We start from the raw sequence: 12622 nt of genomic DNA, 5'->3' as shown, positions 1-12622 counted from the left end.
ATCTTATAACCTGGTTCCTTATAAATTTGTTTTTGACCCAAAGTTATAAGCAACTATAAATGTGATATGCTGTGGTGGTTGTGGCCAGGGCATAGAGTGTGGGTGCATGGCCAAGTGGCCATGCACCCACACTCTATGCCCTGGCCACAACCACCACAGCATATCACACCCATAGAGTAAAACATTTCAACTATGGCCTATGGAAACTTTTAATGTCCGCGGACATTACCAGTGATCTTAGAACACTTTCAATTTCCCAGCGAACAATACAGACACCGTCTTCAGAACACCCCTAACGAACATTTGAGGACAAGGCGAAAGTTCTTAGAACACTTTCAACTCGACAAAGAATAATACGGACAGCGTCCTCTGGACACCCCCTACGAACATTTCAGGACAACGCGTGTGTTCTTAGAACACACCCCCATTTTGTTTATTTGCGAACATTTCAGGACAACGCGAGAGTTCTTAGAACACTTTCAACTTGCCATCGAACAATACGGACAGCATCTTCAGTACACCCCCTGCAAACATTTCAGGACACCATGAGAGTTCTTAGAACACTTTCAACTCGACAACGAACAATACCGACAGCGTCCTCAGGACACCCCCTACGAACATTTCAGGACAACACGTGTGTTCTTAGAACACACCCCCATTTTGTTTATTTGCGAACTTTTCAGGACACCGAAACAGTTCTTAGAACACTTTTAACTTGCCATCGAACAATACGGACAGCGTCTTCAGGACAACCCCTACGAACATTTCAGGACAATGCGTGAGTTCTTAGAACACACCCCCATTTTGTTTATTTACAAACATTTCAGGACACCGAGACAGTTCTTAGAACACTTTCAACTTGCCATTGAACAATACGGACAGCGTCCTCAGGACACCCCCTACAAACATTTCAGGACAGCGCGAGAGTTCGTAGAACACTTCAGGACAACGCGTGTGTTCTTAGAACACACCCCCATTTTGTTTATGTGCGAACATTTCAGGACAACGTGAGAGTTCTTAGAACACTTTCAACTTGACAATGAACAATACGGACAGCTTCCTCAGAACAACCTCATTTTGTTTATTTGCAAACATTTCAGGACACCGCGTGTGTTCTTAGAGCGTTTTCAGGACACCCCCTACGAACATTTCAGGACACCGCGAGAGTTCTTAGAACACTTCAGGACAACACGTGTGTTCTTAGAACACACCCCCATTTTGTTTATGTACGAACATTTCAGGACAACGCGAGAGTTCCTAGAACACTTTCAACTTAACAATGAACAATACGGACAGCGTCCTCAGAACACCCCCATTTTGTTTATTTGCGAACAGTTCAGGACACCCCGAGTCTTCTTAGAACACTTTCAACTTGCCATCAAACAATACGGACAGCGTCTTCAGGACACCCCCTGCGAACATTTCAGGACAATGCAACAGTTCTTAGAACACTTTCAACTTGACAACGAACAATATGGACAGCGTCATCAGAACACCCCCATTTTGTTTATTTGCGAAAATTTCAGGACTCCCCGAGTGTTCTTAGAACACATTCAACTTGCCACAGAACAATACGGAAAGTGTCCCCAGAACACCCCCATTTTATTTGCAAACATTTCAGGACACCCCGAGTGTTCTTAGAACACATTCAACTTGCCACAGAACAATACGGACAGCATCCCCAGAACACCCCCATTTTGTTTATTTGCGAACATTTCAGAACACCGCAAGTGTTCTTAGAACAGTTGCAGCTTACTTGCGAACAAAACGGACACATATTGAGTCCTCAGAACACCCCCCATTCAGTGTATTCAGAACATTTCAGAACACCCGTGATGTCCGCAGACAAATCGAATGCAAAAAAACATCTACCACATAAAAAAGCACATTTCACCCATCTCATACCCTTCCATCCTCCCCAAACACTCCTACACACCAACACACTCTACTAAATACACATTTAGAACAAACTTTCACCGCACTGTCCGCGAATCCAAGATGGCGGGTGCTACCGAAAATCTGACGCGCTTCACGCTGAACACCGTCCAATCAGCGAACACGTTGCATGTCCGCGGACATCACACAAGCCGATTGGCCAATCAGGACACTGTCCGTGGAGCGAACAAGGAAGTGTGTCCGCGGACCGAACACAGATATCACTAATTTTTTTTTACCTACTTTTTGGACATTTAAAAAAAAAATACTGGACGGATTTTCACCAAATTTGCAAAAGCACGCTTTCGGGACCAAGCCGCTGCTCCTGGTCCAAATTTGGTGAAAATCCGTCCAGCGGTTTGGGCTGTAGGCGCGAGCAAAAATTTGTGGGAAAAAAAAAGTTTTGGGGCCCCCCCTATAACTTTGCTCCCCCGGACGAACCCTCACCAAACTTTGCAAAAAATTCAGAGTGGGCCATATACTTTTATTTGCAAGGTTTGGTGAGGATTCGTCCAGCGAAGTTATAAGCTGCCCAAAAAGTGCTCTTCCTATGGAAACAGCAACTTAACCATAACTACATGGCCACTACCATGGCCATGTAATATATATATATATATACACATATATATATATATATATATTAGATGCAAAAAAATGCTTTTCCGTGCTGCTAAAATACAGTTACTTGGGGTCATGCGATGTATCACAACAGTCACCAATAGACCGACCATAAAACAAGGGGCTTGTAGCACACTGCTTAACCAAAATGTGTGATCCTTAGGAAATAATGTAATCTCACGGTGCATTGCTTAAAAAAATTGTGAGTTTTTAAAATCTGCAATCTTTTATATATAAGAATGCCACTGTTAAAACAGGTCAAAATCAGTTTGTGTTTGATGAACATCTTTGAGCGATGGGTTGCACCTGTTTTAAAATATAGAGTGGCCGTGCCCACTGGCCATGGCTGAAGACCATGGCTAATGGTGTGGTAGTGTTTTAAAATGGACAATGGGCACATGCAAAGGCCGTGGTCACTTGCCATGTGCAGCAAAAATCTATGGATTAACAAAACAGTTGAAATTCTTCTTTAGTTGCAGGGAAATTAAGGTGAGAACTTAACGAAACAAAACCCCTGAAATTCAGCTAAAGCCACCTTAACTTCGCACCCCCTGTTGTGCAGCCTATGACAGCAATGATTACATCACATGTCACATCACTGATGATATCACTAATTACATGTTCTGTCAGATCACTGATGTTAGAAACATGAAGGTTTCTCACCCACTAGTCCCCATGGGTTCCTCAGTTGGCCAAGGCTCGGCCATCACCTTTGGATCCAGACCCTGGGGGTGGACCAGTGCAGGAGGATCACCTGGGTGAGGGGTGTTCGGGGAGTGGCAGTGGGACACCTGATGGCGAGACGCAGTATACCCTTCCTTGTAACACCTTTACCCCATCCCACCCGAAAGGATATTTAGAAACTCTACCCCCGGCCCTTTTCCCAACACAAACAGTTTCACACAGACAGCCCTCTCTGGGAGAAAACAGACTCACGCCCGAGCATTGTACCTGACATGTCCCAACACTTTGGTCAGGCAAGGTCAGGCAATCACTGGTAATCAAGCACACCTGACTTCCATCAAAATGCCCCCATGGATAAAAGGCGCAGCACGAGAGCACTCTCTGAGTGAGGCAAAGCACACAAAGGAACAGTGCTTTTCTGATAGCAGCTGAACGAAGGAAGAAAGACTACAAACCAAGAAGGATAAGCATGCCCTTGACCTTTTCAGGGAGAAGAAGTTACTTTCCAGAACCCTTCATGTTAGAAAGTTTAAGGCCAGGAAACCAGACTGAAGAATCCTGTATTGTGTGTCGGAGATGCCCAGGGCCCTCCTGCACGGCTGACCAAGTCGGTGAGGAAAACAGCAGCCGATGTGGTACCGGGCTCCAAGATTAAAAGCAGCGCCAAAGAGATCAACACAGCCGGTGAGTTGGGGAGACCAATGCAAGACTAGTCTGTGTTGAAGTCAAGGATGCAAGCGGCAACATTGTATAAAGAACGCAAGAAGAAACATTGAAATGCGTGTGATGAAAGACACGAGGAAAGCTTAAATGCTGATGAATGTTTGAACATTAAAGGGGAAAGATACAATACCATTGACAGAGTGATGCAGCACCACAAGGGTGCCCAATCGATGGTATCTGTATGGTATTCTTGCAGGAAGTGGCAGAAACGAAGTAGAAGATTGTAGAAGATTGTAAAGAACTTTTTGTGAAGTGAAGTGTTCCTGCAATGGTTTAAGCAAGACCCATCGCACATTTGAAAGTCTTTGATTGTTTATATCAAGAGGAAAACATAGAAAATTAATATTGTGTTAAAAGGATCCGATCCCAAGCAAGGGAGATCCATGGTCTGAGCCCGAAGGAGGGAGACCAATTGTGAACATTGTGGTAAAAAGGGGTCTGACACTGAAGGAAGGAGACCAATGATGAACACTGGAAGCGAGAACTTGTGCATGTCAAAATCCTGATAAGAAAGGAACTGTAGTGCTTGCTTGTTACGACAGGCCCTCTGCAGCAAGAGACCTTTATTGGAAAAGAGGCTTTGGCAGAAGGCCCTGATACCTTTACTTTGAACTGTATCCTTAAAATCAGAGAAGCCAGAGTGTGTGCTAAGCTCAAACGTGCCGCCTTGCCCCGTGCGGAAGCCAACTCCTCATCTGTCCTGACATATTATTTCTTGAATACTTTTATTTTGTGAATACATTATTGTCCTGAATCATTTTGTATTTAGAAGTAAGGATTGGCAATAGATTAATTAATATAGGCCTTTTTATTGAGAGAGACTCGAGTAGGACTCTGTTAATATTATTTGATGGTTGTAGCTTGCTCCCATCCTCAGGTTTAGATTTAGATAGACATTTAACCAACCCATTGAAGTTCAATAAACACCCTTGAACCGTGATCACGTGTGTCTGTCTTCACTGTCTGATACCACACCTTCCTTACACTTATGACATCACAGATCGCATCACTAATGTCATCACTGCTGTCATCACTAATTACATTGTATGTTACTGATTACATCAATAATAGTGTTACACATAACATGATTTATAAGTTATCTCATAAAAACTTTGATTATTTTAATAACAATTTAGGCTGTGTACCTGGCCAAGATGAAGTGCACGGTCACTGGCCATCACCAAAGGCCATAGCTAGTGGTCGGTTAGTGTTGTAAAATATATAGTGGGCATGGTGGAAAGCCATACCTAATGTTCCGTTACTGTTTCACAATATACAGCGGTCATGGTTGAAAGCTGTAGTCACTGGCCATGGCTAAAGGCAATGGCTAGTGCCCATTTATATGTTGGAATATACAATCGGCACGGCCAAAGGCCATGACTAATGACTGGTTAGTGTTGTAAGATATACTGTGGCCATGGACGAAGGTCATTGCTAGTGGCACATTAGGATTTTAAAAGTTGACATAGCCGAAGGATGTACCCACTAGACACGTTCAAATGCCATAGCTAATGGCCCATTTACATTTTTGTACATACAGTGGGTCCGGCCGAAGGCCGTGGCCTTTGGCCAGTATTGTGCTGAAGGCCATGGCTAGTGGCTGGTTAGTGTATATAATATCAGTGGACACCGCTCAAGGCCGGAGCCATTGGTGAAAGCCAAATGGTGTGGTTGGTGTCCTATTAGTTTTAAAATATACAGTGGACACAGCTGAAGGCCATAGCCAGAGTCCATGACTGAAGACTGTGACTAGTGGCCCATTCATGTGTTCAAATATATTTGGCTGTGCACATTGACCATGGTTGAAGGCCATGCTTAGTGCTGATCACTGTTGTGATGTACTTAGTGATCATCACAGTCCCCCACTACCACCACATCACCATTCCTCATCACAATTCCTCTACCACTGACTAACTTGTCCTCATCACAGTACCTTACTACAGTCAACTCACTCTTACTTGTCACAGTGCCCCACTACCACACCTCACTCTTCCTCATCAAAGTTCCCCACTACCACCACACCACTCTTGTTTGTCACAGTACCCCACTACCACCAACTCATTGTTCCTCTTTACAGTGCCGCACTACCACCATGTCACGCTTCCTCATCACAGTCCCCAACTGCCATCACCTCATTATTCCCTGTCACAGCACACTACCTCCACCTCACTCGTCCTTTTAACAGTACCCCACTACCAAGTCACTCTTTCCCTTCACAGTCACCACTACCACCACGTCACTCTTCCTCATCACCTTGCCACACTACCAACACCTCACTCTTCCTCACCCAAAAGTAATCCATGTCATTAACCCCACATCTCCATTTCTCGTCTCAGTACAAAATGGTAATCTTTCCATTACTCCACATTTCTCTTCCTCGTGCCAGTACCCAATAGTAATCTTACCTTTATACTAAAAAATTAGTAGCAGAAATGTTTCTCACAATTGTTCTACAGATTTATAAAGGTCTACCGGAATTGCATCTGGGCCAGGAATCACCCCTGCTGCCTGCTTTTTCAGAACTGTTACAATTTCAGGATAAGTTCATTTTATTAAAAGATTGTTAGGATCTGTCTTGTTAGTATTATATTCCAACAAAATCGTAGGAATATAGCCCTTGCTTGTTGCTCAGTCAGGATAGATATTTAGGAAGAGGGTGATAGTACCCTGCCTTTTGTAGTGAGTGGGTAAGTGATAAGTGTAGAAGGATAGGAGTGCAGGGCAACTATGGATTTCATCCAGTCATGTTTAAACAATGATAATTTCACCCGCACAGGAGCTTGCACCAAGTCTTCAATTGTGCCTTCAATTTCTGCTAACGTAACCATACATCTTTCTGCAATTGAAAGCATCCAAGTGCAATTATAGTTCTGCAAGACTTCATTTAGGTCAACATTAAGGGATAATTTGGTGGGATGCAGGATCTTACAGAATAAAGCAAGATATGACCAATCAGCTCTTCATTTCAAAGATATGATTCCCAATTCATATTGTATACGTACTGTGCGCATGCAGTTTGGCAACCTCAATGTTCTTCTCCAAAAAATTGCTTCTAAAGATGGAAGCTAGTTAATTACCTCTGATGGATACGTTTCGATCCAATACAACAATTTGGGTATAAATTTGGCTTCATAATATTTAATAGCCAGCCTAATGGAAAATGTACTGAATTTTTAGTCAATCTTCACCAGCTGAGAAGAGAGAGCAAACACTCAATCCTTAAACCACAATTTTGGTTCCCAATACTGGGATGAGACTTTATCGGAAAGCCCAAATAGATGATAGAATGGACAATGTCCAATTTTGTCTAACGTATCTTCCATCGATAAGAGAACTTAGTCTTTCTTCTAGTAAACTGCATTATCTTAGTTTTTCCGGGTTCACTCACAGGGAATGATCTTTGATGTAATTTACAAACAAGTTAATCAGTCTCTGAAGGCCCACTATGCTGCAAAAAAGCAAGAAATCATCAGTGTAGGCCAAAGATGTTATTCTTAAATTACATAATTTAGGTGATACAAAGCTGAGGACTGTAGGAAGTCATCGACATCTGCAAGGTATATTTTAAATTGACAAGCTGCTAAAACACAACCCTGTCTAACTCTGCACATGGCAGGGATAGGCTGACATAAGCCTACCTGATGATTTAGGCAAACTTGGATATTTGTATTACTATACAATCCGCCAATCAATTGCAGCAATCCTGAAGGTATGCTCCACACTTTTAATTTTGACCATCATTTATTACTTTCTACTGCATCAAAAGCAGTTGCCAGGTCGAGCAATGCAACAAATATAGAATTGTAGGTCCCAACCCACGACAACTCCTGTAAGCAAGTTATCACTAGTCCATTGAGCGAAGTTCCTACATTGTGTCTAAAACCTGTTTGCCATTTGCTCAAAATCTGCTTTCGGCACCATGGATCGCAATCGGCCGATAATTTAGGGGGCAGGAAGTTCCTCCTCTTTTGTAGATTGGACCAAGATGCAGGCATTATACCATACCCAAACCCACAACATTCAGAAACAAAGAGGACAGAATTTCTAACCATAGTTCAGGATCACTTTTGAACAGAGAGTTGGTGAGTTTGCTTGGACCAGGGGCAAGAGATGAGCTAATGTGCCGAATAGAAAAGAGTACAGTTTCCGGGGAAATATCACACATATTTATGTCTGTGTCATTTGCATAAGCTGACATCATGCCACAAGGCTTATGGTTCTTAGTTGAATAGACATTACAAAAGTGAGTTACCCATACCATTTCATTTCCAACATTTATTTGCATGCATGGTTGTGAAGTATCTATTGTATTGAATTGTTTCTAGAAAGCTCTGTAGTGTTTATTAACAAGGCTGACCAACATGGCTTCGGAATCTTCCTGTAATCTTTTGGCACAGGAATTCGGAATCCAGTGTTTATAAGACTGGTGAGTTTTCTTAATAAGAGCATACACCACTTCCAAAGGTAAATTGATTGAGCTTTATAGTACTTTACCGCCCTCCTCACAATTCCCCTTCTATTAACCAATTATTCATTATATGAATGAAGGTGTTCCTCACGTTTCCCCTTCTCCCTTGCAGCAAGGATTTTTCTCTTCATAACCTCGGAAGTGTATTTGACAAATGTAGACAATTGACCATTCAATAGGTCTACATTAATGACATTCCATGTAATTCTATTACCTGCCTTGTTCAAAGTAAGATCTTTAGGACCCATCAAAACATCCTTTTCAAAGGCCAGTTCAGCCTCAAAGGCCACTTGCAGCATTGAATGATCACTACAATCTGTAGCTGTCACCGTGAACACGATACAGCATGAGTATAACCAGATACTAAAAAAAAGGTAGTCAATAGTTGAAAATCTAAGACCATCTGTCCATGTTGGTTCGACTTTAGTAGAAGAATTATTGTAATTGTTCAACATCTCCAACCCTAAGCCGTTCAGACACTTAAGCCATCGGTTTACATTTCCCTTTTTATTTGAATTCCGAGTACCCTTGTCCCTCTCTCACCAGCTAAGATTATATGGCCACCCAAAAAGGTTGCGCTCCAGACTTCCAAATAATTCATCAACATTTCCAGCATAGTTTCCAGGTCTCCCATTATGTTATGCCAGAGTACATTTATAATCAGATAATCTGGATAAGGCTCGTTCGACAAACGCACATGGGAAGTTAGGATACCATGGCAGGCTGAAAAAAAGATGGTCTGGAGGGTTGCCCAGAGCTTTGCCCGTGGTTATGATTAATTCAAAACCTTCCAGCCATCACCTTTCTGTTTTGCCAGATATATATTGGCCAGCTTTGAAAGCTCGAGTAATAAGTCTACCAGGCGAAGTTCATACATACTTGTGGATTTAGTAATTTCCAATTAAAATAATCAAATATATAAAATGAAAAAGTCCTTAAGTTCCACACATAAAGTTAAAACTCACAAACTACAGGAACAAATCCAACGTATAGGGTAGAGGGCTATGAGCAACAATGATTATAACTCACACTCCCAATACCTAATTATACCGGCAGAAAAAAAGGGATATGAAATACTCACACTTCCTGATTGAGCGGTAAAAAATATTTTTGAAGGTAAGACCACGTGCTGATGGAGCAAGTCCATGGTATAGGTTAAAGGGCTATGAGCTAATGATGATAATAGCTAACGCTCCCAAAATCTATTGATACCGACAATAACAGTGCTATGAAAATCTCACATAAAACAGTTATAGGTCTTTTCATGATACACCCACTCGATGGCTCACTGTAGCTTTGGGTGAAACAGAGCTCTTTTTCAATCCAGTATCCAGTCACCAAACACAGAACACACTGGCCCTCATTACGACCCTGGCGGAAAGTGACTGACCAGACCGCCACAGCGTAAATAGCGTTTCCGCCATTGCACGAAGGAGCAAATTTGCGGCCCATTCCGACCCATCGGGCACGAGCACCACGGCATGGCGGAAGTGCAAAGTCCGCGATGGCGGAAATGACCCCAAAACGGCCCACACCGCCGCCGTACGGCGCCCTAGGTGCAATACCGCCACCCATCACAGCGGGCACCGCAGAATGCGCCTACCGGAAAGTACGGTGACCGGAAATATACGGAAACGGAAGTTAAAACATGGTCCCGGAACGGGAAACATCCCGCCGTGCACCTATAAAACCACCAAAACCACACAACCACTAAAAACACTACCCCGAGACACACCCCAACCCGTCATCCACCCTAGCGAAACCAAGAAAAATGGGAAAAGTAGCGAAGAAAGCGTGCGACCGCAAGCGGCAGGTCCACTTCTCCCGTGAGGAACTCACCGTGCTAACAGAGACCCTCCAGGAGAATGCCGCCGCCGTCTTCTCCACGCAAATGACCAGGACGGCACTTGCCAACAAGAAGGCCATATGGGCTCTGGTGGCACAGCGGGTAAGCGCGGTGGGGACCGCACCCCGCAACCCACAGCAATGCAGAAAGCGGTGGGACGACCTGCGGATACGCGTCCGCAGCATACTCTCTGCCAACCGCAACATTGCCACAGCCACCGGGGGAGGTCCTGAATCACCCATCAAGTTGACCCCCTGGGAAGAAATCTGTGCCTCCACCATCGGAATGGAGAGCATAGAGGGAGTCGGAGGGATGGAGAAAGGAGTGCAGACATCAGAAGAATCAGGTAGGTGGCCCAGATAAAACAATGCTAAATCCACAATGTCCAATCATGTGAAGTACCATGTGTCCACATAGTGCAACAGAAACACATGTCCAGGAGAACGTCCACACACATCGCCCTGATAGTGCACCTTAAAACCACAATAAATACATAAATAATTAAAAACCCCTAAAACACCCACCACACGTCCAGCAGGCACACCCTAACTGCAGGCTGCCAAACAACTGCACCCTCACCCCACACACAAATAAAAGCACCTCCAAGGCACCGACCCAAATCACCCTCATGTACCACCCCAATGCATGTGATACAATGCCATTCCAATACCCACAGACCCATTAATAACCCTCGCCCTCCTTTACTCCACCACAGGCTCCGATCCAAACGACGAGCATCAGGACACCCCTACCAGCACACCTGCAAAGAGGGCCAAGACCAACGGCCAAAGACCCTCCACCTCAGCTGCACGCATCAAGACACGGCAGCAGCACAAATCAGGTGGCAGCACAGAGGGGGGAACATCAACAGGCACCCCAGCAGCCAGCATGCCCACAACACCACCACCACAGGTCCCCCCAACGGATGCCACAGAAGGCACTGCCTCTGGTGGCAGCAGCACCATAGGTGACACCCCATTGATGGCAGCATGCTCCGACACAGAAGACGGGGATGTCGAAGTCAGATCCATCCATGACCTGTCCCATTCCCCCTGTCTGTCCCATCCCGTACAACATGAGGATACCACGCAGGGGCACCCACAAGACGACGACTGGCCATCCCCCCCAAGCCCTGTGGCAAGGCAACATGAGGTCAACAGCCCCTCTGTGACACCCCCGCAAATGGCCATGGCCCAGCAGAGGCAACAGTCCCTCGACCAGTTAATCGTGCAACAGCAGCAACTGGCCACGCTCCTCAAGGACCATGCCGATGAATGTGGGGGCACTAAGGCAGACATAGAAACATCAACTGAGACACTCAGGGCACAAATGGAGAGTAGCACCGAGAGCCTGAGAGTCCAAATGGAGAGAAGCACCGAGAGCCTGAGGGGGGAACTGCATGCGACGTCCAAAGACGTATGTGCCGAACTTGCCGCAGTGCGCCGTGTGCTCACTGAGCTCTCACAAACCCTTAGGGACATGCATGGACGTGAGCAGGCAGAGACGTCATCCGTTGCAAGTTCCGTCCAGGGCAGCCCCCAACGTAGATCTGGGAGGAACCTGCGCTCCACAGGCAGGGGTGCCCCTGATACCCGCAGAGGGGGCTTGCAATAGCGACAGCCCACTGACAATGAGCTTCTTTGGACACTGGTGTTCGGGGGGGAGGTAGGAGGGTGGAGGGGGTGTGTTGGGCTCACTTGGGTGGCGGGTCGATAGGGTGTTCAACATGATATCACATATGCCATAAACAGTGCACGATCAACCAATGAGATGTGTGGACAATGATCTTTGTGTACTAGGCCATCATAGGCGTACAGTCCATATTGTGCATGTACCAGACACACACAGTGCCACGAGTCCCGTGTCCATGTATCAGCCACCAGGCGTGAGTGCTAGAAGCATGCATCAATGAGATGCTGACGAATGTCACGGCCCTCCGGTGCCTCGCAGACTCCTTGAGGTGCTGCCACATCCCCACCCTCATCATGACCATCATCAGGTGCTTGCAGTTCAGCGTCAGGGGGCATGGGCACATTTCTACGTACGCACATGTTGTGGAGCATGACACATGCCATCACCATCTTTGCAACCTTCTCATGGCGGTACAGGAGTGCCCCGCCAGACCTGCTGAGGCAGCGGAAACGAGTCTTCAGTAGGCCGAATGCCTGTTCAATGACTACACGGGTACGTGAGTGGGCATGGTTGTAGCCCTCCTCATGCTGGTCCCGTGGGTTCCGGACTGGTGTGAGGAGCCATCTCTTCAGTGGATACCCAGCATCACCTGTATGTGGACGAGAAACGTATGATGTGGAATGCCATTGCTACGTACGCACCCCCCCCTTCCTGGC

Source organism: Ambystoma mexicanum, chromosome 2q, assembly GCF_040938575.1.
Source record: "Ambystoma mexicanum isolate Mex_15411 chromosome 2q, UKY_AmexF1_1, whole genome shotgun sequence".
Lineage (NCBI taxonomy): Eukaryota > Metazoa > Chordata > Amphibia > Caudata > Ambystomatidae > Ambystoma > Ambystoma mexicanum.
Note: the sequence above shows the minus strand (reverse complement) of the source record.